Raw genomic sequence first — 25,735 nt, 5'->3', positions numbered from 1 at the left:
TCTCTGGTTTTGGATGAAATTAGGAAATCATCGATGTACTGCACAAGAGTTGAATTAAAAGGCAGCATAAGAGGTTCCAAATCCTTTTTCAATATCTGATTGAAGATGGATCGTGACTCTGAGAACACTTGAGGAATTCTGCACCAACTGTACACCTTATCCAGGAATTTGAAACTGAACAAAAATTGGCTGTCCTCATGAAGAGGTATCGAAAAGAAGGCTTGTGATAGGTCTACTACAGTAAACCATTCAGCATCACAGGGAACCTGGAACATTATTACCGCTGGGTTAGGTACCACAGGGCAGCATTTTATCACTATTTCATTTATTTTTCTCAAATCCTGCACAATTCGAACTTTTCCACAGGGCTTCTTTAAACCCATTATGGGAGAGTTACATGGACTGCTCAAGACTTCTTTCAGAATTCCCTGTCTGAGGAAGTCTGCAATTATTTGTGACACTTCAATTAGGACATCTTGGGTCATGTGATATTGTGGCACTTGGGGGAACACTGCATTTGGTTTTATCTGTACTTTGACTGGTTCCACTCCCTTTATTAATCCTACTTCTTTCCCGGTCAAATCCCACACTTTCTCTGTCACTGTTCCTTGCAATTCGACAGGTAGATCAATCAAAGTATGCATCGGGAATAGAGTAATCAAAGGGTAGTCTTCATTTGTCCCTGTTTCTTCCTCTATAAATTGACTTTCATCTCCCTCATCGTCACTATTTGTCTGTACCTCAATTCCATCGTTGGAACAGGTAATTGAATATTTTGTCTTACAGAGTAAGACGCTTCCCAATACGGATACTAGACTTGAATGGCATACAACAAATCTATGTAGCCCTTGGAAGTTGCCAATTTCAACTTGCACCGGATCGGTAATCGGGTTAGTCAGGTACTGATTTGCTACTCCAACCACTCGTATAGTACGCCCTGAGAGAGGTAATCTTGGGACTTCTGCACTTCGAACTGTAGAGCGTGTAGCTCCAGTGTCAACCAAGAATGAAACCTTATAGCCCATCACCTTTCCCTCTACATATGGGCCTCTCTGATCCACCTCTAGGGATGCTGCAAGCCTGCACTCTTCACTGTCTGAACTATCACCTGACCAGTCCTCATTCATGCCATTTTCACCTCGTAATGGGAATTGTTGTACAGTATTGTTTTGATTTGTTACCTGGCCTGTGACCTGCTGAGGAAGCATCACCTGTTGCTGTCCCATCAGAGCCATCGGTAATTGCATTTGCTGTCTAGGCACCATAGGAATCTGCTGCTGCACTGGTTGCATTTGTATTGATTGGAAACGTGGCATTTGCACCTGCTGCATGGACTGTACCCCTTGCATTTGTACCAAATTATTCAGAAAATTCGGGTTTTGATGTCTCACTTTTGGACCGCGTGAATTTTGTAATATACCAACATTAGTGCTCTGCTGAACTGCACCATCCTGCACCATATTCGGACACTCCCGTTTCCAGTGCCCCACGCCCCCGCACGCGTGACATGGTGACATCTTTTTCGCTCGTTGAACATCACTTTGAATGACGACATTATTCATGTCTAAACCACGGTTCACAAACCCTCGACCTCTGCCTCTTGGCTGTGCCTGAAACACACCATTCATTTGCGGTTGTTGTTGTATCATCTGCTGAACTCCATTTCCCTGTATTCCAGCCTGTGCAGCCCTTATCTGCATCACCATCACCTTTTCCTTTAACTTTTTCTGCTTCAACTCAATCTCATCACTACAGTACTTTGCATACTGCAACACCTCATCAATCGGGTTAGCTTGCCAACAAATCAAATGATTCTTAATCATTTGACTAACCTCCAGTCTCAATCCTTCGACGAATCTAAACACAAGGTGATTCATGTCCTTTGGTTCAATTGTCTCAGTACCACTGTAATGCTTGAACGCTTTCAACAATCTCTCGTAATAAGCATGTATTGACTCTTTAACCTCTTCAGAAGTCCGGTCGATTTTCTGCCAATCAGTCACCTTCGGCGACACCTTTTGTTTAAAAAACTCAATCACTTTATGGTAATATTTCATCACCTCTTCTGAATGTGCTCCGGTTACCTTATCTCTCGCCAGCTCCATTGTCGGCCAATCTACCCCTCTCTTGCACTCAAGCCACAAATCAGGCGGAACAATGATCTCAAACAAAGTATTCAAGTCTTCCCAGAGACACTTTACAAGTTTCACAAACCTGTCCGTTTGTTGATACCACTCGATCAGCTTCTCTCTTAATCTGGGATAATCATTTGTAAAGGATAGAATATCTCCTCTAGTCCATGGCACATGTATTAAAACACCGCCAGCTGTCTCTCTCATAGGTAATATTTTTACCGATTCCAAATCAGGTGATGTCCTGACTTGATTAGACCCTGGACTATCACCCTTTCCCTTATCTCTTTTCTTTGCCCATCGGCCTTCCCATTTCTCCAAAGCACCCCAAATCTGTGCAGTTTGCAACAGTTCTCTTAAATGTGCCTTCATGCCTGCAGATCTCATGTGTTCAAAATCTTTTGAATCAAAGTCTAATCTGTAACTCCTTTTTAAATGCTTAGTGTTTCCAATATCGATATTGTATTTGTCTGCTAAATTCGCTAATCTCTGATGTACCTTGCCCACTTCCTTGGTAATCTTGGGACACAAATATCTTAGTTCTGCCTCTGTGTATGATTCCAATCTATCTACTCCCATTGTTCCTTCCACTAACTCAGCAGCTTCCGCCCCTAGTCGTACAAAGTTCAGGTATTCATCTTGTTTTTCTTTCTCAGGTTCAACTGTAGTCACTGCAGTCTTTTGTAAAGTATAAGTTTTCTCTAACCATTCATTTAACTGCTGTACTGTAAAACCCTGTAATGAAATGTTCCCTGCATGTATCATTGGAGAATGCGAAGTATTCGTGCTCATGGTTTGGGGAGTTAAAACTCCCAACCCTGCTTGACGCATTGCTTCGAAAGGTGCCCCCACTGGACTAAGGTCCATTAAGGGTCTCAGTGGCTCATTTACTTGCTCTCCAGGGGCCATTATCTGTGGAGTTCCCATAGGCCCTCCTCTTATCGCTTCCTGAGTCATCACTCCCTGATCACACACCCATGTTTCACCTTGTGCGTACAATGGTACTGGGGGACCAACAGTAATGGGTAATGATATGGCGGCGGGTGTTTGACCTGGTCCCAAACTCCTTGGAGCCTCTACACCATAAGTCTGTTCCAGTGTACCCGGAACAGGTACTAATGGTGGTCCCGCTACAGGGTTATACCCTGGTATCAACTGTGGTGGTGGTTGGGATATTAATTTCGGAGTCGATTCAATCTGCATTAGCTTTGGCTTCGTGTATATCGGGTCTGGCGGCACTATCAAATTCATAGTAGTTTCAAGCACCGGGACATCAGGATAGATTCTCTTTATCTGTGGTGGAGGTTGCAACTGTATCGGCATGTCAGGTGCAGTGGGTACACTGACACCATTCTGTATCAAAGCTGTATCGCTAGTCTGTACCGTATCAGTAACTCCCTTTTCCTGCGTCTGGTTCCCAGGATCCAAGCTAGTACTTGGAGCACTGTCGCTCACCGCATATGGTGGCGACGAGCATGTAAAATCTATCCATAAATTCCTCATCGTCTGAATCTTCGTCCTCTTCCCAATATCTTTTATTTTCTTTGGGTTTGCCTGATTCTTTGTCAGTTTTACAGGAGGCTTTCTTTCCCTGCGTTCCTTCTCCCTGAGTTATCGCTGGGAATAGCTTCAACCCGTCTACAATACCCCGTCTCCACATTTTGCTCTCATTGTCCCACCTAGCCTCTGCATATGATTTTTCTGCCCTTCTCAGTCTTCTCTGAAACCTTTCTTGTCTATGTTTAAAAGCCATCAAGTCCCAAATCGCCAAAGCCTCATATTGTGCTGGTCTCGGAGGTGGTTGCTGCGTACTTAACATCCACCTCAGATTTTCTAGTACATTTGGATTAAACGTCCCATGCTCTGGGAACGCTAGACACCCTTCTTTTTCTGTTAATTTGTGCCACTGTTTCATCCATAAACAAGGCGCAACACCTTTCTCTTCCATAAGCGTATAAGCTGGAGTACCCTCAGGTGGTGTGGGTTCCCCATCGGTTGCAACAATATGTACATCTCCCTTTAGAGCGCTCTTAAATGCTTTGACAAAATTCATTTTTGCGATTCTCTTATTTCGTATTCAATCAAAAATGGCTTAGTTCCCAGGACACTCTTCACCTGCCTTTCTCAACCTATTGTCTCTCACGGACGGCAGCCAATCCGTGCGCGACCCCTCTCGACATCTGACCTATCTCAGCGCGGCACCACTGACGTCACATTCACACACAATGCAGCTGACAAAGTCTTGTGGCTTGTCCGCTCCTCACTGAACCCTTACAACTTACACAAACTAATGCAAATCGTTGCGAGCACCTTAAAATGACAACACAAATCTTTCGGTTTACTACAGGAAGGGTAACACATTTGCTTCAGAACTTTACAGAGATTTCACTTGAAGCATCAGCCGCTACTCTCTCCTTATCAGTTCCCGCATACGCAAGCAGAATTTGACCCGCAAATTCTACTCTCGACTTGTCAATGACTCCTTCTAGTGCACTTTAGAATTTGTCAAATCTCCATCGAAGGTTTCATACACACATTATAACTCAAACTCTACTTGTCAACCACGCCGGATTGACCTATTAAACCGCACAGGTTACAACATAAACCACATTATCTTCATACTCCGGAGTCTTAGACCTCGACAGGTCCGTACATAACAACCAACCACGTGGATAATTTTGAGCAACAAGCGCTTACATTTACATGAAGTACGCCGACTTCCCTACTCTTATACTGTGGAGTACGCCTACTCCTACTAAACAACACTTAGGGCCTGATTCTAACTTTGGAGGACGGTGTTAAACCGTCCCAAAAGTGGCGGATATACCACCTACCGTATTACGAGTTCCATAGGATATAATGGACTCGTAATACGGTAGGTGGTATATCCGCCACTTTTGGGACGGTTTAACACCGTCCTCCAAAGTTAGAATCAGGCCCTTAATTTGGCCTAATTCACACAGAATTTCCACAATCATCTGCAAAATGCATAAGCTTAGGCTAGCGCAAGAACCCTAACCACACATATGATGGTGCCAAAAACATTCCCAACTCATTTAGGCAGGCTCCGAGATCCTGGGAAAGCCATGGTGAACTTAGAAACCCATCATACCTCCGAATTGCATTATAACAGAAAAACAAATTAAACAATGAATCTCTGTCCAGGGGGCCCCAAGGGCCAAACCGTCGCTCTGCTACCAGAACTGATAACGCGTCCTTCTATGTCAATTTATACACATTAGGATTTGTTTTTAGGCCGATGAATCTTTTGACCCTGTGGTGAGACACCGTAGAACGAGATAACTGATCAATATGTCAAGCAATATATCGATAATATTATCAACGTATAACACCACAATATACTTCACTTTAGACATTGGTTAAACTGTCGGCGCAACCATGACCTTTCAGTCACGAATAACCACACCTTTATTGGAGTTTTGTGAATTTTATTCCCTATTAATTACAATCTAGTAGTATTAATCTCAAAACCATGAAGCAAAGAGCATAGTCACGATATGGCAACTGTGATAAGATTTTGACAATGCAAAGATCACAAACATGAAAACACTAATGTAAGAGATACACAGATCAGAATACATGGAACATCATACATGCCTAAGTTCGGCATAGCACCATGTCAGTCACATCCGTTCACGTCAGTCAAGATGAACGCCTAATCTAGCCACTAATTAGCATTAGCATGTTGGACTTCATGCAAAACAATTTAGAACACTAATTTAGAAAACATCTGACTAGGGTCTCTATCAAAAAATACAGCAGTTGGTATCTAGAAAGGAAAAGCATGTAGACAAATTACAATAGCAATTGTCATAATTACCCTCCTCAGGTTAAGTCAGCATACAGGATCAGTCTTCGTCTTCAGGACATCAGTTGGATCACCATCAATCTATCTCGTCTATGGGGCAGGGGACACTTCCCTCATAAGGAGGAAAAGTGTAATGGGGCAGTCTATGGATAAGGATGATTTATTTCAAGTCTCAAATCACCAAACAGAGTGACCGAGTTTCTGGATGCAATCGATATCATTCCCTACCTAGTTCTCTCGAGTCTTCTGTATCATGGGTTTTTATCCCTTTTTCACAATACCTTCCCCCAAAATTCTATTGGATAGTTGCTACACCCCACTATCTTTAACCTATCAAATTATACATTAAGTAATGTACTTGTCACCCCACGATAATTTATAACACTTTGATTGGTCTTCATAATTGACGTTTTTCGTAGGTGGCACATCCGGGGTTACTTCATTCTCTGGCACGTTCTTCAGGTCAAAAGTTCTCTTTTCCATGGTCGATTGTCCTTTGATGTTTCAAAAAATGTTGCAAAAACGTATAAAACTTATACTAAACAGCTAGCATGCGGGTGAGAATATTCCTCACTTGCAACATAAAACAAAGAAAAGAACACATGCTGGGTCATGGCCTTTTGCGAATCAGCACACTGGAGAAACAGAAAATTATGCTTTAATATGAGAGCTACACAGCTAAGTTTTCTGCTCACGCTAACTTAAGACTTATAGATTCTAATAAATGCAATCTTCGTAGGTGTTAGCATATTCAATTAATCATAATGCAAGCAATTATTTCTTAAAGTCGACATTAGTATATGTGTACAATAATAACTTCACTCTTATAAGTATGTTTAGAATACATTCAAATGAATAATATTTTATGACTATTAATGCAGCATTGTTAAGTATAAGCATTTCACATCTAAAATATGTAATATTTAGATTACGCTCTCTCACCTTTATAGGCACAGCCTTTTGGTATGGATGGTATAACATGCTTTCCAAGGACATAGAGAAAATAAATATTAAGGGCAAATAAAAGAAGGAAGATAATCCATAAAATAATCAAGAAGTATATGAAAATTACTTAACCTCTCAAATACCGATGCTCCATCACATGCTGAGCCCTTTTTCGATATTTGTGACAGTTCATGCTTAAACCTTCATAACGTTTCTGCCACAAAAGATACGCAGGTCAAATTTCCATCCTTTTCCTCCCATACGTGGAGAATTCTAAATGTACTCTGGGTTTGTGGCGTCTCTTGGAGCGAACCAAGAAAATGACCAAAATGCAGCTAAATGTCATTTTTGTGGGGAACACTGGAATAAATTGCTGCGCAAGAAATTGCAGTTTTATTTTCCTAAAAACAGCATCAACAAAATGTCTTCTGTGCTATGATCATGCTGTTCCCATCTTTCAGAAACAGTTTACAACTGAGTTGCAATAAAAATGTTTTTTTCACCAACTTTTTTCATTTTTCTAAGTGGTAGTCAGTATTTCGTAATTTTTTATTTTCAACATACTTGCAGTTTGTGAGGGAAAGAAGCATAAAATCCAAGGGTGAATATGGAAAGCTATACACCTATGAAAAGTAAACAAAAATTTGAATTCAGCAAGTGATCATTTGTATAAATCACTCCTGGTGTTCCCAAAGAAGCTAATTGTTGAAATCAAACATTTGTAAAGAAAGATGAAAAAATAGAAATAGAGGCAACATTTTCATCTGCTCAAACATCTGTATGAAGTACAATCTAATGACTGAAAAATGATTATGAAGGAAAGCTAGGCATCTTTTTTAAATATGCCAAGAATCTGAGTTTGGGAATAGTGATATTTATATGACTTTGGGGATTACCCATAACATAATGCAAACAAAATGTTTTCCCACACTGGTTTACACTGACTTTCACTTGGAAGATACAAAATGGGTAGAAATTCAATAAATAATAATAAATATACTTCTTTTCTCTATTCCCACATTTCTTCAGATAAAAAATGGTACCCTATTGGTGAAGATGGACATATCAACCGCAAGAGGACACGCTTTAAAGTGCTACATGGGGACATCAACATTTTGTCCTTTGAATTTCAATCTTTCTAGGAACATAGAAATAAATTAAATGTACTTGTGCCAAGGATAAGCATGCAACTAGAATAACCTACCAGCCTAAGACATTTCTTCACACATTCCACAATGGACCAGGGCTAGACCACAGAACACTCACAGCGATAATAGGAGTCCACCCATATTCTCAACTATTCGTGATTGTATCTCACTAAAGAATTAAGTAGAGACTGACCACAAACCTCGATAAAGGCCATTGTTTAACAGCCAAAGGTTGAAATGTGTGTCAGGTGAATCTTTCAGGTCCATAACACTGAAAATTAAAAATGGGTGTATAAGCGAGTGGAAATACATCAGGATTGCAAATCTCAAATAAACTAAAAATATGCAATAGTCAAGCCTGATGTCTAATCAAGTTTGATTGAGATATAACACACTATTTAACACACTTCATTGTCTATATTAAAACATTTACATTATTAAGCAAGATACCCAGTTAAAAGGTAATTGTATCAATATAGAAAATGATAGTTGAGATTTCTCCAATGATGGCCTATAAATAGAAAGAGCACAATAGTCTTTCCCCAGAAAATCTCTTCAAAACACATGCCTGGGAAAACGGCAACCCCAGTAGTACAGCACCACCTCCAAGATATCATAAACTCCAACAACAAGAAGCCATTAATGTTGTTTTTATTTTCGAAAACTATACACCCAAGGTAGTCCAGGGTGGTGTGACTTGGGCGGATCTGCCACTTTTTCTTACATAGAATTAGAATGCCTTGCAAACATTGAACTTTGGCTAAAATACCATATTTTGGGAAAAGTCTGTTGGGCTTAACCCAGTTGTGTGCATGGGCCAACCACTTGCAAAAAGGGAAGGCCCCAAAATGTGATGTGGAAACATAGTTTCCTTGGAATTTCAGTCTTTCTAGGGACAGCTTTAACTGATATTTGGCATGATAATTAGGTACCATCCAATAAAGCATATCTACCACAGGCATTACTGAATACTATACATCTGATGTGGCTTAAGTGGACTGGATACAATCCACTTTTTCCTACTGAGAATGTGTGCAAATATCAAACTTTAGCTAAAGTAACACATTTTCCTCACATTTCCAAAATGGAAAGTTTCAGAATTTGTGAGGACTGACCAGTGTTCCAATAATTCTCTTAGTATAGATGGCACTCCTCTAGTATGGGTGGTCTTATCTTACTAGACAGGAATAGGGAAAACATGGACCAAGTGAAGCCAATGTTATGTCAATACGGTCTTCACATGCAGGTTTGGCATTGTCTTCAAGTGCCAGCGATTTCTATCAAATAAAAATGAAACATTGTATTTTTGATCTTTACTTTGGCATTTGCAGATAGGAATATTTGCATGGATCCCACAAGCCACAATGTTCTGGATTCCTCTGTGTTTTTAGTTTTAATCAATTCCTTGTTATGACTCTGCCATTCCATCTCTAGGGGGTGCTGTAAAGGGACTGTCTGTAGTTTGGGAATCACCATGAACACTCATCTAGAGTCCCTTTCTGACTCCCATTTGTTTCCCTTTTCGCTATAGTATGCTTTTGTAGAATTACATTTGCTTCCTGGAACTTCAAATCCCATAATACACAGCTTGGTAGTCAGGAAAGCCTAGATTCTGCTATACATTGTATTTTATGGGAGAATTCCAGTTGCTCCTTTTCACTGTATTCTCTCCTCCAGGACTTGTGAGTGTCTGAAACTACACACACCTGAGACCTCTCCTGTGCAGCCCGGTCATGTGATTCCTCCTGGGGTTTGCTGCAGCCTGGAACTGCTTGTAAGCAGCCATTCCCTCATGATCCTCGTTGTGCATTGTAGTTTGATTCCTTTGTGTTCTAGACCCTTTATCAGATGATGTTCCAGTCTTGTTCTTGTTCTGTTTCAGCTTGAACCTGCTTTCTGTTTCTCTGTGCTGTTCCTGCTTGTTCCAGCCAGAGTCTGCTCCCTGCCTCTCAGCCGTGTTCCTGTTTTTTCTTCGAGAGGCTGTTCCCTGTTTCTCATTCCTGTTCCTGCCTTGTTTCAGCCTGAACCTCCTCTCAGTTTCCCAGTCCTGTTTCCTGCTTGTTCCAACTCCCTGTATTCCAGTCCTGTTCTTGCTTGTTCCAGCCAGAGCCTGCTCTCTTTTTCCCATTCCTTTTTCAGCTTGTTCCAGCCAGAGCTTGTGCTCTGTTTTCCATTCCCTTTCCTGCCTTTGCTTTAACCTGAGCCTGTTCCCAGTTCCTGCCTCTGTCTCCTAGTTTGTTCCTTCTGTTTCCGTTTCCTCTTGGGTATTTGTGTCTGGTAAGTGTACTATCAGTCTTCACCTGTGTATACGTGTTTTTCTTTGTACTGGGGTTGGCTCCTGGTTTCCAGGAGGCAATCCCAGCCCCCATCCTTTGTCTAGTGTTATTGGTAGTCTTTAGTGCCTAACTGTGACAGTGTGCTATTGCTGTTTTTCCAGGAATTACCACTGTGTTTCCAGCTGGACCCACAAGGGCTTGTCTTGTCTATGTAAGTACAATCCTTGTTTGTGCTCTAAGGGTAAAGAGACAGAATCACTTCTGCTGCCTCCTTTCTATGGGGATTGCAGGGTGACTATCTGTATAAGCAATCTGCACAGAGGCATTGACATTCCCTGTTGTTGTGGGAAGTTCTGAGCCCTGCCCTCTGTACAACCGTAGTGGTCCGTTAGTAATCCGTTTCCTGTTTGTTCACACTAAGATTGGTCTGCTTTTACTTCCCTGTTTCCTGTGCCTGTCCATAGCTGTCCTTTCCCGTGTATGCCTTTAGCTGCTGTTCTGCCCCAGTACACTACCTCTTTGGTATATTATGTGACCTCAAGGGGTGCCCCAACCAGAGTCCTGATCAGGCCCGCCTGAAACCGTGACATTCAAAGGGTTAGAGAGGGTTCCATTGGTGACAGCCAAACCCAGGATCAAAATATTGGGGTGACCCCATGGAAAAAGAAAGATAATTGTCTGTATTTAGACATAGGCCCTCATTCTGACCCTGGCGGTCGGTGATAAAGCGGCGGCCAAGCCGCCAACAGGCCGGCGGTCTAAAATATGCAATTCTGACCCTGGCGGGAACCGCCAACACAGCCCGCCAACTTAACACTCCGCCCGCCACAGCGGTACAAACAAACAGCGCGGCGGTTCCCGCCAACAGCCAGGCGGCAGACAATGTACCGCCCACCCTATTACGACCCACCAATCTGCCACCTTTTCCGGGGCGGGAGCACCGCCGATAAGAACACGGCGGAAACAGACTACGAACGGGAAAACGCTCACCTCTACGCACTCCACGCGAGATTCCGGCAGTATGGAACCAGAGTTGCAGGTCATCCCCGCACTCCTATTCCTGCTCATATACCAGGAGCACGTCCGGCGGCGCGGAAGACATCGGTGAGTACTGCACCTACGACACAGGGGAGGGAAAAGATTACCGGCACACACCCACCCACCCACACCCACTACAACACACACATCAATGCATTCCCACAGATCACTGTCACAACCCACAAACCACCCCCCTCCGAAATAATGCAAAGACCAAAAGAAGAGATCATAAACGGGCAGATATATTGAAATATGTACACCAGTAATCCCAATAAATAAATAAACTATGTACAAAATATATACAGCTACTAAATGTAGTCCAACCACTGTCCGTGGATCACAGGGGTCCTGTGCAAAGGGGCAAGGCCCAGTCCCACGACAAGAACTCCACGGAGAGAACACTGCAGGGGCATCAGAAAGAAAATAGGACAGGCACCTCAGGGGGAAGGGAAGGGGGGGCACCTCAGCCACTTGAGTACACGACGCCAGATCCACGAGGGGACTCCATGACCACTGGCCCATCCTGGGGAGAGCAAAGCCACAGTCCAAACAGTCCATACAGTGGGTGGCCTGCCCACTGGGCCATCCTGGGGAGAGCAAAGCCACAGTCCATACAGTCCATACAGTGGGTGGCCTGCCCACTGGGCCATCCTGGGGAGAGCAAAGCCACAGTCCATACAGTCCATACAGTGGGTGGCCTGCCCACTGGGCCATCCTGGGGAGAGCAAAGCCACAGTCCATACAGTCCATACAGTGGGTGGCCTGCCCACTGGGCCATCCTGGGGAGAGCAAAGCCACAGTCCATACAGTCCATACAGTGGGTGGCCTGCCCACTGGGCCATCCTGGGGAGAGCAAAGCCACAGTCCAAACAGTCCATACAGTGGGTGGCCTGCCCACTGGGCCATCCTGGGGAGAGCAAAGCCACAGTCCATACAGTCCATACAGTGGGTGGCCTGCCCACTGGGCCATCCTGGGGAGAGCAAAGCCACAGTCCATACAGTCCATACAGTGGGTGGCCTGCCCACTGGGCCATCCTGGGGAGAGCAAAGCCACAGTCCAAACAGTCCATAACAGACCCCACTGCCACTGGAGGAGGCAAGTTGGCCAGAGGACATCCTGCAGCCCTGCCCGAGATAGATCCTGCCCTGCCACGTCTGCCAAAGGGCCAGCGGTTCTTGCCTTGAAGGGCCCAGTTCAGCGGTTCCTGAGACGGCGGGGCCCAGTTCAGCGGTTCTTGAGACGGCGGGGCCCAGTTCAGCGCTCCTTGCCCTGAAGGGCCCAGTTCAGCGGTTCTTGAGACGGCGGGGCCCAGTTCAGCGCTCCTTGCCTTGAAGGGCCCAGTTCAGCGGTTCTTGAGACGGCGGGGCCCAGCGGAGCGGTTCGTGGGACGGCGGGGCCCAGCGGAGCGGTTCTTGAGACGGCGGGGCCCAGCGGAGCGGTTCTTGAGACGGCGGGGCCCAGCGGAGCGGTGCTTGAGACGGCGGGGCCCAGTTCAGTGGTTCTTGAGACGGCGGGGCCCAGTTCAGCGGTTCTTGCCTTGAAGGGCCCAGTTCAGCGGTTCTTGAGACGGTGGGGCCCAGTTCAGCGGTCCTTGCCCTGAAGGGCCCAGTTAAGCGGTTCTTGAGACGGCGGGCCCAGCGGAGCGGTGCTTGAGACGGCGGGGCCCAGTTCAGCGGTTCTTGAGACGGCGGGGCCCAGTTCAGCGGTTCTTGCCTTGAAGGGCCCAGTTCAGCGGTTCTTGAGACGGCGGGGCCCAGTTCAGCGGTCCTTGCCTTGAAGGGCCCAGTTCAGCGGTTCTTGAGACGGCGGGGCCCAGCGGAGCGGTTCGTGAGACGGCGGGGCCCAGCGGAGCGGTTCTTGAGACGGCGGGGCCCAGCGGAGCGGTTCTTGAGACGGCGGGGCCCAGCGGAGCGGTGCTTGAGACGGCGGGGCCCAGTTCAGCGGTTCTTGAGACGGCGGGGCCCAGTTCAGCGGTTCTTGCCTTGAAGGGCCCAGTTCAGCGGTTCTTGAGACGGCGGGGCCCAGTTCAGCGGTCCTTGCCCTGAAGGGCCCAGTTAAGCGGTTCTTGAGACGGCGGGGCCCAGCGGAGCGGTGCTTGAGATGGCGGGGCCCAGTTCAGCGGTTCTTGAGACGGCGGGGCCCAGTTCAGCGGTTCTTGCCTTGAAGGGCCCAGTTCAGCAGTTCTTGAGACGGCGGGGCCCAGTTCAGCGGTCCTTGCCCTGAAGGGCCCAGTTAAGCGGTTCTTGAGACGGCGGGGCCCAGCGGAGCGGTTCTTGAGACGGCGGGCCCAGCGGAGCGGTTCTTGAGACGGCGGGGCCCAGCGGAGCGGTGCTTGAGACGGCGGGGCCCAGTTCAGCGGTTCTTGAGACGCCGGGGCCCAGTTCAGCGGTTCTTGCCTTGAAGGGCCCAGTTCAGCGGTGCTTGAGACGGCGGGGCCCAGTTCAGCGGTTCTTGAGACGGCGGGGCCCAGTTCAGCGGTTCTTGCCTTGAAGGGCCCAGTTCAGCGGTTCTTGAGACGGCGGACGGTCTATGGCCAACTGCTAATTGCCTGGTGGTGCCCTCCTGGGCAGCGGGGATGGTGCTCCTTCACTGCCCACCTGGGCTGTGGGTGGTGGGGCCCTCCTGGCCAGCTGGGCTGGGTCCTCCCTGGGCAGCGGCTATGGGGGTGGTGGGCTATCCCGGGGCAGCTGTGCCGGTTCCTCCCAGGGCAGCGGCTATGGGGGTTGTGGGCTCCTCCTGGGCAGCAGGCCTGCTGCCTGACCTCTCCGACTTGCTGCCCTTGCCCTCCTTAGTCGTGGGCCTGTGGCCCTTTCCTCCCTTTGGAGCTGTGGCTGGTGACTGTCTCTGGGTGGTGTCCGGGGGGGATGTAGAAGGCGGGCTCCTGCGGCGCCCCTTCCGCCTTCTGCTCCTCTTCCCAGGGGGTGGGCTGGCTGTCCCCTTGCTGCTGGGCGAAGATCCAGACATGCGGGCTGGCGGGCTCCAATACCCCTGCTGGTGGTGGCTGAGGTGCTCTTCTTACCCCGACGAGAAGGAGGGGGGGGCTCAGGGTCAGGAAAGAAGTTAGTAGTGGCGAGGAAGAGCTTCTTGGGACAATGGAGAGTGGTAGGTACAGTGGGAATGGGAGTGGAGGGAGAGGATGTGGTTGTAGGTGAGTCACGTTTGCTGTCTTTGGGTGCAGGTGCAGGAGGGATAGGCTGTCGTGAGGTGGATGGCTGTTGGGTGGGTGGGTGGCTGCGTTTGTGTGGTGTGGAAGAGGGGGTGACAGACACAGTGGGAGAGGACACAGGGGACGTGTAAATGGCAGTGGGGGTGGTGACTGCACGTGTGCGGACTGGAGTGGAGGGTGTGCTGGTGATGGAAACACTGGCTGATGGTGAGGTGAATGGAGGTGTGAGTGTAGACGTCACAGGGAGGGAGGATGGAGACGAGGAGGTGGGGGTCACAGAGGTGGTAGTGACTGTTGGCATGTCTGCATCGGAATGTTGCGTGTGTGAATGTCTGCGTGATCTGTGGTGCTTATGTTTGGATGAGCTTCTCTTGGGTGTTGAGGTGTGTGCAGGCTGGTCTGATGGTGTGGGTGGGACAGGCAGAGGAACAGGAGACTGGGAGGAGGGAGTTAGTAGAGGCAGGCAGGAGACAGGGACAATGGCTGCCGTCAGTGCTGAGGCCAGAGCCTGGAACGATCGCTGATGGGCAGCCTGACCCGAATGAATGCCCTCCAGGTACGCATTGCTGTGATGAACCTCCCTCTCCACCCCCTGGATGGCATTCAAAAGGGTAGTCTGCCCAACAATGAGCGTTCGGAGGAGGTCAATGACCTCCTCACTGAGGGCAGCGGGGGTAACAGGGGCAGGGCCTGAGGTGCCTGGGGCGAAGGAGATGCCAGGCTTCCTGGCAGAGCGGGCACGGGGCGAACGCTGAGGGGCTGCTGGGAGGGCGGAGATGGTGCGCTGGGTGGCGGCTGTACCTGTAATGGCGGGGGGCACGGATGGTGCCACCCCCGCAAGGGAGCCCCCTTCCGAGGACGTGTCCGTGTCGCTGCAGGCTCCAGTCGTCCCCGTCGTGGAGCTCCCCTCGCCCTCCGTCTCACTGGTCCAGTCTGACTCTGTGGCATGGCCCTCCTGGGCCATGTGAGATGCAGCTCCCTCCTGCCCCGATGCCACTTCTCCTCCGCCTGATGATGCTGATGCACACAAGCACAGAAAGACAAACAAAAAGGGGGGGGGAGAGAGAAATAAAGGGATATTGAGTACATGGATCTCCGGTACAGTTAGCGGACATGACAGACACAGATGCCCCCTGCACTAAGTTGCGCACTTGGGGTCCGCTACGCATTCCGTGGAACATGCCCTACACGCCTAGAGTTGACAACTGCACCCATGGATGACACGGCCCAGGGATGGCTGTACTGACAAACTACTGAGGGTGGTGGCTGGGGACACAGGGGCTTACGGGGGTGCCCAGCCTACAGATATCGCCCTGGCCTAGGGGGACCCCCAGCCCTCCTCCCCCAACCAGACACCTCCACTGCGTGACAACAGAGTAGATAATGCTTGTACTCACCCCCTTGTGTCTGCTGTGCTGCCCTCACGCGCCCATCCAATTCAGGGTAGGCCACCGCCAGGATCCGGAACATCAGGGGGCTCAGTTGACGGCAGGCACCCCGCCTACGTTGGGAGGCCATCCCCAGCAGAGACTCGGCGGTCTTCTTGGTCCCGCGGCGGATGTCCTCCCACCTCTTGCGGCAGTGGGTGCCCCGTCGATGGTGGACCCCCAGGGTCCGGACTTCCTTGGCGATGGCACGCCAAATCCCGATCTTCTCATGGGCGCGGACCTATGTGACACGTACAGGGAGGGAGAAATACCACGTTCAAGTTTGTCAGCATTTTCCTTTCCAGTGGCCCAACGCCCCCCATCCCCGCCAGGCCCCCCGCCATGCCCCCCGCCAGGCCCAACATGCCCCCCATCCCCGCCAGGCCCCCCGCCAGGACCCCCGCCAGGCCCAACATGCCCCCCATCCCCGCCAGGCCCCCCGCCAGGCCCAACATGCCCCCCATCCCCGCCAGGCCCCCCGCCAGGACCCCCGCCAGGCCCAACATGCCCCCCATCCCCGCCAGGCCCCCCGCCAGGACCCCCGCCAGGCCCAACATGCCCCCCATCCCCGCCAGGCCCCCCGCCATGCCCCCCGCCAGGCCCAACATGCCCCCCATCCCCGCCAGGCCCAACATGCCCCCCATCCCCGCCAGGCCCCCCGCCAGGCCCAACATGCCCCCCATCCCCGCCAGGCCCCCCGCCAGGACCCCCGCCAGGCCCAACATGCCCCCCATCCCCGCCAGGCCCCCCGCCATGCCCCCCGCCAGGCCCAACATGCCCCCCATCCCCGCCAGGCCCCCCGCCAGGACCCCCGCCAGGCCCAACATGCCCCCCATCCCCGCCAGGCCCCCCGCCAGGCCCAACATGCCCCCCATCCCCGCCAGGCCCCCCGCCAGGCCCCCAAGCCAGCCAGTGGCCCCAAATCCATATTGAATTAAACTCACTTGTTGGTCTGGAGGACCGTAGAGTAGCGCATACTGGGGGAGGACCCCATCCACAAGTTTCTCCAACTCCTCTCCAGTGAAGGCAGGGGCCCTTTCCCCAGGCGCAGCAGCCATTGTCCCTTCCAGACCGAGGTCACAGCAACACTTGCAGTATAGGTCCTCTCCTGTGAAAGTTCAAGTCGCAAGTGGATAAGTAGATAGAAAATGGCGGTGACGTCCGCGGCGGTGCGTACCGCGGCGGTGCGTCCCGCCACCGCCGGCGCCCTTCGCCATTGGCTCCTGAAACCCATAGGCTTCAATGTTAACCAATGCGGCTTTGCGCCGCGGTCTTCGCCCGCCGCCCGCCGCGGTGTGCCACGCCAGCGCATTGACCTCACATCCCATTGTCACACTTCACAGGTCAGGCAGCCGCCATTTCCAGGGCCCACATGGCTCAATTTCAACTGCGTCACACAGGCCTAGGCCTTGCATAGCCACTCAGACACGCCATTCACTGCATAGAGAATCGTATACTGTGCTAGCTGTGAGTACGTACCTGTGGGTTGCTTGACTGTGTGCTCCATGTTGTCCTTCCTAGGCACCGTCCGCTGGGTTGGGCGAGGAGACGGATGAATCCTCCCGTGTACCGACCGCTGGTGGACCTGTCGACAATGGAAGAACGCCACATTATCCTGACCTACCGTCTTAACCGTGCCACTATCCATGAACTGTGTGCCCAGCTGGAGCCCGACCTGATGTCCCCCATCCGCCAACCCACAGGGATTCCCCCTCTGGTGCAGGTCATGTCAGTACTCCATTTCTTGGCAAGTGGGTCATTTCAGACAACCGTGGGAATTGCTTCTGGGATGTCTCAGCCCATGTTTTCGAAGGTGTTATCCAGAGTGTTGTCTGCCCTGATGAAATCCGTGAGGAGCTACATCATTTTCCCTGAGGTGGGCGAATTGGCTACAGTGAAGGGTGATTTCTACGCCCTTGGACATATTCCCAACGTAATTGGTGCCATTGATGGGACCCATGTGGCTTTGGTTCCCCCAAGAGACAGGGAGCAGGTGTACCGAAACAGAAAAAATTACCATTCAATGAACATCCAGGTGGTGTGTTTGGCTGACCAGTACATCTCGCATGTAAATGCCAAATTCCCAGGGTCAGTGCATGACGCCTACATCCTCAGGAATAGCAGCATCCCTTACGTGATGGAACAGCTACAGAGACACCGTGTATGGCTATTGGGGGACTCTGGGTACCCCAACCTGTCCTGGCTACTGACCCCAGTAAGGAATCCCCGGACCAGGGCAGAGGAACGGTACAATGAGGCCCATGGGCGTACTAGGAGGGTGATCGAACGCACCTTTGGCCTCCTAAAGGCCAGGTTTAGGTGCCTGCATATGACAGGTGGATCCCTAATGTACTCACCTAAGAAGGTGTGTCACATCATCGTGGCCTGCTGCATGCTTCACAACCTGGCTTTGCACCGCCAGGTGCCTTTCCTGCAGGAGGATGGTCGAGACGGTGGTGTTGTGGCAGCGGTGGAACCTGAGGAGAGTGACGAGGAGGAAGACGACGGGGCTGAAACAGACAACAGGGACAGAATCATTGAACATTACTTCCAATAGGACACAGGTAACATTTCAAAGATAATTTAGTAAATGTTAACTACTCTCCAGCATCTCTGCTGCCAGTCTATTTGCCCCAGTGTATGATGACTGAGTTTTGGCTTTTCCCTCCCTATTTCAGATCTGGGGTCCCCACTACGAGTCCTGTGCTTCGTTTCCCCATGGACTACAGCTTTGTGGCAGCTGTTTGTTGACTTCACCATGTACAAGGACATATTTGCACTGTCATGTCAATTACAATCTATTGAAATCACAGCCAGACTCCAGATATTTTGGTGCAAAATAGGTGTTTATTGAAGTGCTCAAAATGGGATGGGTGGTTTCAAGTGGGTGGGGGCTATGGTGAAGGAATGTCCATGGCAGAATCCAGAGTCACAGTCACACAGGTGCATTGTCCAGAGGCCTGTGGAGAGATGGAGCATGGGCAGTACAAGGATGGACAGGGTGACAATGTGGGACAGTGGGATGACATCAGGTGGTATCCATTGCTGGCGGGGGTCTTGACATCTTACTCTGTCTTCTTGCGAGATCTCAGGGCCCTCTTGCGGGGTGGTTCTTCTCCTGCAGGAGGTGGGGGTCTGGTGGGCTGCTGCTGTGCGGGGGCCTCCTGTCCACTAGCGCCGGCGGAGGTGGTTGGCTGTTCTTGGTCCAGGCTAGTGGCAGGGGCCCTTGGGTGTTGTTCAGTGTCCGCCCTGTTGTTGATGAGGTCCTGCAGCAGCCCTACCATGGTAACCAGGGTGGTGTTGATGGCTCTGATGTCCTCCCTGTACCCCCGATAGTGTTCCTCCTGCAGTACCTGGATCTCCTGGAACCGGGCCAGTACCGTCGCCATCGTCTCCTGGGAGCGGTTGTATGCTCCCATGATGGTGGTGAGGACCTCGTGGAGAGTGGGTTCCCTGGGCCTCTCCTCCCCCCCCTGTCGCACAGCTGCCCTCCGAGTTGCCCTGTTTCCCTGGGCCTCTGCCCCCTGGCCGGTGTGCCCACTACCACTGCCCCCAGGTCCCTGTTGTTGTTGGGGTGGTGGGTTATCCTGGGTGCCCTGTAGTGGTAGACACACCGCAGATTGACGCGCCCTGGAGACAGAGGCATGGGCCCGCTGGGTGGGAGCTGTGCTGGTGTTCCCAGAGGGGTTTGGGTCTGTAGTGGCCTGGGCCTGTGTGAGGGGAACCGACTGTCCAGAGGTCCCCGATGGTCCGGGCTGGTCATCGGTGTCCAGGTCGACAGAGCTGCTGTCATCGCTGACGGCCTCTTGGGTGGGGGGTGTGGAGAATTCTGGCCCCTCCGCCGCGGTGTGTTGACGGTCGGGTCCTGCAGGGGTATAGAGGTATGGTTATAGTTTCAATGTGTGGCATATGGGTGTATCGGTGGGTTCTCGTGTCCCCAAGTGCTGGCATTCGTGTGTGGGGGCTTTGGTGAGGGTGGCTTGTGGGGGGGATGTGTATATGCATTGGGCATGCTTTGGTGATGGGTGTCCATGCTTAGTGGACGCATGCAGGACTAGGTTTTGGGATGTGTGGGTTGTGATGGTGAGACATTGGTGGGGAATAGGTGTGCTGGGGGTGGGGGTGAGGATGGTGGTGGGGGTGAGGATGGTGGTGGGGGTGAGGATGGTGGTGGGGGTGAGGGTGGGGGTGAGGATGGGGGTGGGGGTGAGGGTGGGGTTCGAGGATGGGGGTGAGGGTTGGGGTCTGATTTGGCATGCAGGTGGGGGGGAAGTAGTATTGAAGCTTCAACTTACCAGTATCCATTCCTCCGCCGACTCCTGCGAGGCCGTCAGGATGCAGGATGTTCAAGACTTCCTCCTCCCATGATGTGAATTGTGGGGGTTGAGGTGGGGGTCCTCCGCCAGTCTTCTGCACGGCGATGTTGTGCCTGGATACCATGGAACGCACCTTCCCCCGTAGGTCGTTCCATCGCTTCCTGATGTCTTCCCGATTTCTGGGGTGCTGTCCCACTGCGTTCACCCTGTCGACAATCCTCTGCCATAGCTCCGTCCTCCGGGCAATGCTGGTGTATTGTATCTGTGTGCCGAACAGCTGGGGCTCTACCCGAACGATTTCCTCCACCATGACCCTGAGTTCTTCGTCTGTGAAGCGGGGTTGTCTTTGGGGTGCCATGGGGTGGTGTGTATGATGTGTGGGGTGGAGTATGTGTATTTAAGTGAGTTGAGTGTGGTGGTGTGTGTTGTTTTGTGTGTGGATAGTGTGTGGGTGATGGTGTTGAGTGGCTGTGGCTGTTATTTTTTGGATGCTGGTGTCTCGCTCTTGCCTTCTTTACGAATTTTTTAGCGTAGGGGTTTGTGGGTGATGTGGGTGTGTGTTTTATATTGTATTGTGTGTGTGGGAGTGGTGTGTGTATGTGTATCAGGTGTGTGGGATTCAAATCGTCCAATGTGGCTGAGTTTTGTTCGTTTGTGTGTATTCTGACCGCGGCGGTGTGTCCCGCCAATGGAATACCGCGTTTGAATGACCGCCGCGTGGATTCGTGGGTCGTAATGGCATGGGCGTATTTCTGTTGGCGTGGCGGTGGAGGTTTGGTCACCTCCACCTTTCCGCCGACCGCTGGTCTGGCGGTCTGTTGTGGCGGTCGGATTTTCGGAGGTTTGCCTTCTGCGGGTCAGAATGACCGTGGCGGGTTTCCGCGACCGCGGCGGGATTATGGAGGATTTCTGACCGGCGGTAAGAGCCTTTTACCGCCAGGGTCAGAATGACCCCCATAGTTTTGATGTTTGCATAGCACTGGGTAAGACAATGTGCTGTGTTCCATGTAAGCTGCACCATCCTCAATTTCCTTGGATCTCTAGTGTTGGAGCGTGTCTTTTAAAACTAATATTAATTACGTAATCTTGCAATATATTGTGTGATGAAGCTGCACAGAAAATGTGTTAACATAGAAAATAATGCACACGTTTGAAATGTGCCCACGGGGAGTGGCTACCAATGTATACGAAGACTAATGAAAGGCTTATTAATTCTGAATTATTATGCAATGTTCTGAATTTGTATTAGTATCTCATAATTAGAGTTTTGCGTTAAGCTTTGCTTTATTAAATTAGATGCCTTAGCTTAGCGAGGGTTTGGGCCTAGCTGCCTGGCTTCATATTGAATTGTATTTTCTAATGTGTAAATGCACTGTTTTCCTGAAGGCCACAAAGCTGTATTTTTCCAGGAGCTGTATGCGTGTAGCCGTAGTAAATTCTTTCTCATGAGAACCAGCTTGCTCAAGGCGACATTCTTGCTGGATGCAACAGTGTAATTTGCAACAGGTGCAAGGTTAACCGTACTAGGAGAAGACAATGAAGACACTGACTGGAGCGTAAAGTGTAACATTTTCTACCTGACATTCCAACCGTTAAAGACGTCAATAACATGGACCCATCCACAACATGGGAACTGTGAACGGGGGAAAATTCTAGTAAGGTGCTTACCGAATTTCAGACAGAGAAAACGAAGCAGCAAACTTTATCCAATGAGGAATTAAGGAATAGTTAGAGAGTTTTGATTTAACGGTGTAACCCAAGGAAAACTCGGGCACTTTTCCTTCTTCCACTTTAATGGGGACATTTGCCATTTTCCTTTGCCTTAAGACTTTTGTCATTTGCCATTCTCCCAGACACTCCAAACCCATACTTTAGAGTTAAATTGTCCTGCCACTTTAAACCATCCTCTACCCCATTCTTGTTTGATACTAACTTCTCCACCATCCGAGGGAAGTAATTCGTTTTCTGAGCTATGCTATCTTTAGACTTTACCCCGTCCTATCTCTGCTGATGGTGAATTGACTGATGTCCTGAGGACGAAGAAGACAACCCGCAAGACTTTGTCAGCCGCAGTGTGTGAGTGTGACGTCATTTGAGCCATGCTGGGATAGGCTGGTTAGTGAGAAGGGTCGCGCACGGATTGGCAGCCGTCAGTGAGAGGCAATTGGTTGAGAAGGTAGGCGAAGAGAGTTCTGGGAATTACTTCCTGATTTAATTGTGCATACAATAGAAGACGTAAAGATGACATTTTTCAAGACGTTAAAGAGGGCTTTGAGGGGAGACGTATATATTACCGCGAGTACAGGGGAGAGTACACCTCCAGAGGGTACACCGACTTCCATTGTAATAGAAGACAAGGGTGTTGCGCCGTGTCTTTGGCTAAAGCAGTGGAGAAAGAGGGGTGCTTAGCGTATCCTGAAAAAGGAACATTCAATTTGAGGGTTTTAGAAAATTTGCGGAGGATGCTAAATGATCTGAAGCCGCCTCCGAGACCAGCACAGTTTGAGGCGTTAGCAATCTGGGAACTAATGGCAATACGGCAACAGCAACAGAAATTTGAGAGGAGAATAAGGAAAGCAGAAAAGACACTAGCGGAGGCTAGGTGGGATAGTGCACAGAGAGTTTGGAGAGAGAACAATAGATGGAGTTAGGCTGTTTCCAGCGATAGCTCAAGAAGGTGAAGACAAAGGGAGGAAAGCTACTTGTAACACTGACAAAAGTCCTTCCAAAGACAAAGAGGTCAGGAAGCTCTGGTCAGAGGTAGACGACTCAGATGATGATGAGTTCCTTAATCAGTTACTGAATGATCGACCACCGCCATATGCGATAGATGAAAATAGACCGAGTGCCAGTGCATGTCCTGCAGGTTTGACACAAGAGAAGGTGACAATAAACCCGACACAGGTTAGTCCGGTCTCGACACAAGTCCTGGTGCAGAGTAGTTTTGGCGTGTCCACTGCCTAGGTTATGCAACCTCAGCTGCACCCACCACAGGTTCAGAGACTTTACCCTGAAGTACCCATTTTAGAGACTACCAATAACCTGATGGTGCCGACAGAACCAGCATATGAAAGACCAATGTTGATACAGACCAAGCCAACTCCACCTTTACTGCCCCAGGTGCAGCCGCAAATGATTCAGAGATATACTTCGGTCGCAGGACCGCAGTCAGACATGACACCAGTGATGAGCCAGAATATGGGAGTTAGTCCTCCACAGGTTTTGGGGAACAGACAGACACCAGCTGTCATATCTTTGCCTATTACGGTTGGTCCACCAGTGCCATTATATGCGCAGGCAAGGCCTAGTGTATGTGATCAAGGAGTAATGACACAAAATATGACAAGAGGAGAGTTCGTAGGAAGATCCCAAGGAACGACTCTGGTGGAACCGACATTTGAAGGATCTAGGTCTTTGTTAGATTTCAGTCCGATTGGGGCTCCTCCAGAGGCCATGAGACAGACAGGTTTGAGACTGCTGACACTCCAAATCTCGAGTGCGAATTTACCACAGACACCTTTAGTGCAGGCTGGGAATATCTCATTACAAGGTTTAACAGCACAACAGCTGACCGATGGGTTAGACAGGCTTAATACTCCACAGACTGCTCCTGTAGCCGCAGGGAGAGAGGAAGGAGAAGAGTACCTGAACCTTGTGAGGTTGGGTATGGAAGCCAATGAACTTGTTGAAGAGAGCATGGGTGTGAACAGGTTAGAGTCATACACGGAAGCAGAATTGAGGTATTTGTGTCCAAAGATAACTAGAGAAGTGAGCAGGGTGCACCAGAGGTTGGCAAATTTGGCAGGCAAATATGGCGTGGATTTAGAAAATACCAAGCATTTGAATGGGAGTTACAGGTTAGATTTTGAGCCCAAGGATTTCGAACACATGAGGTCTACTGGAATGAAGGCGCACCTCAAGGAGATACTGTAGAGTGCACAAGTTTGGGGAGCCTTAGAGAAGTGGGAAGGCAGATGGGCGAAGAAAAGAGACAAGAGGAAAAGTGATTGCATAGAGCCGTCAGCTAAAGCATTACCGGATTCAGGTACGGTAAAAATGTTACCAATGAGAGAGACGGCCAGAGGGGTTCTCGTCCATGTACCTTGGACTAGAGGGGATATTCTGTTATTTACGAATGATTTCCCCAGGCTGAGGGAGAAGCCAATAGAGTGGTATCAGCAGACGGACAGGTTTGTGAAACTTGCCAAGTGTCTTTGGGAAGACCTGAATACTCTCTTTGAGATCATAGTTCCAGCTGATTTGTGGATTGAGCGCAAAAGGAGCGTAGATTGGCCGACTGAGGAACCGGCAAGGGACAGAAACACAGGGGCACCGTCTCCTGATGTGAGGAAGTATTATTATAAGGTGATTGAGTTTCTGAAAACTAGAGTTTTGCCTAAGAATATTGATTGGCGAAGGATTGATTGAACGGCTCAGGAAGTCAAGGAGTCGATACATGCCTATTATGAGAGCTTGTTGAAGGTGTTTAAACATTACAGCGGTACAGAGGTTATTGAGGCAAAGGACATGAATCACCTTGTGTTCAGGTTTGTGGAAGTGTTGAGACCTGAGATTGGCCAGATGATTAAGAATCACTTGATTTTCTGGCAAGCAAAGCCTATTGACGAGGTGTTGCAGTATGCAAAGTACTGCAGCAACGAGATTGAGTTGAAGCAGAGAAAGTTGAAGGAGAAAGCGATGGTGATGCAAATTAAGGCAGCACAGACAGGGATGCACGGAGGTTGTCTACTACAGATGGTGCAGCAGCCGCAGGGAAACTGGATCTTTCAGGTGCAAGTGAGCAGTAGATGTCGAAGAGGTTTTGTGAACTGCAGTTCAGATTTGATTACTGTAGTAGTTCAAAAAGATGCACAGAGAATGAAGAAGATATTACCTTGTCATGCTTGCGGGGTCGTTGGACACTGGCAGCGGGAGTGCCCCATGATGGTGCAGGATGGTGTTAATCAACAAAGCAATGATGTCAGTGCATTCCAAAATGTGAAAGGACCAAGATTGAGGGGTCCAAATCCAAATTTTCTGAATTATGTGAATCAGACAACAAATGCAAGTGCCCTTAGCGCCAATGGAACAGCAACAGGTGATGCTTCCTCAACAGGTCATAGGTCAAAGAGTGAGTCAGAATCACACAGTGCAACAGTACCCATTGCGTGGTGAGAATGGAATTAACAGTGAATGGTCGGATGAGAGTTCAGATAGTGAAGAGTGTAGGCTTGCAGCGTCCTTAGAGGTAGATCAGAGAGGACCCTATGTTCAGGGGAAGGTAATGGGTCACAAGATTTCTTTCCTGGTTGATACAGGAGCTACACGCTCTACAGTCAGAAGCATAGAGTTCCCGAAACTGCCCCTTTCGGGATGGACAGTTAAGGTAGTGGGAGTAGCAAACCAACTACTTACTAACCCGATCATAGATCAGGTTCTGGTTGAGCTTGGCACTTT

The sequence above is a fragment of the Pleurodeles waltl genome, chromosome 11 (assembly GCF_031143425.1).
Source record: "Pleurodeles waltl isolate 20211129_DDA chromosome 11, aPleWal1.hap1.20221129, whole genome shotgun sequence".
In the NCBI taxonomy this organism is placed as follows: Eukaryota; Metazoa; Chordata; class Amphibia; order Caudata; family Salamandridae; genus Pleurodeles; species Pleurodeles waltl.
The sequence above is the reverse complement of the archived record's forward strand: the minus strand, read 5'-3'. Positions refer to the sequence as shown.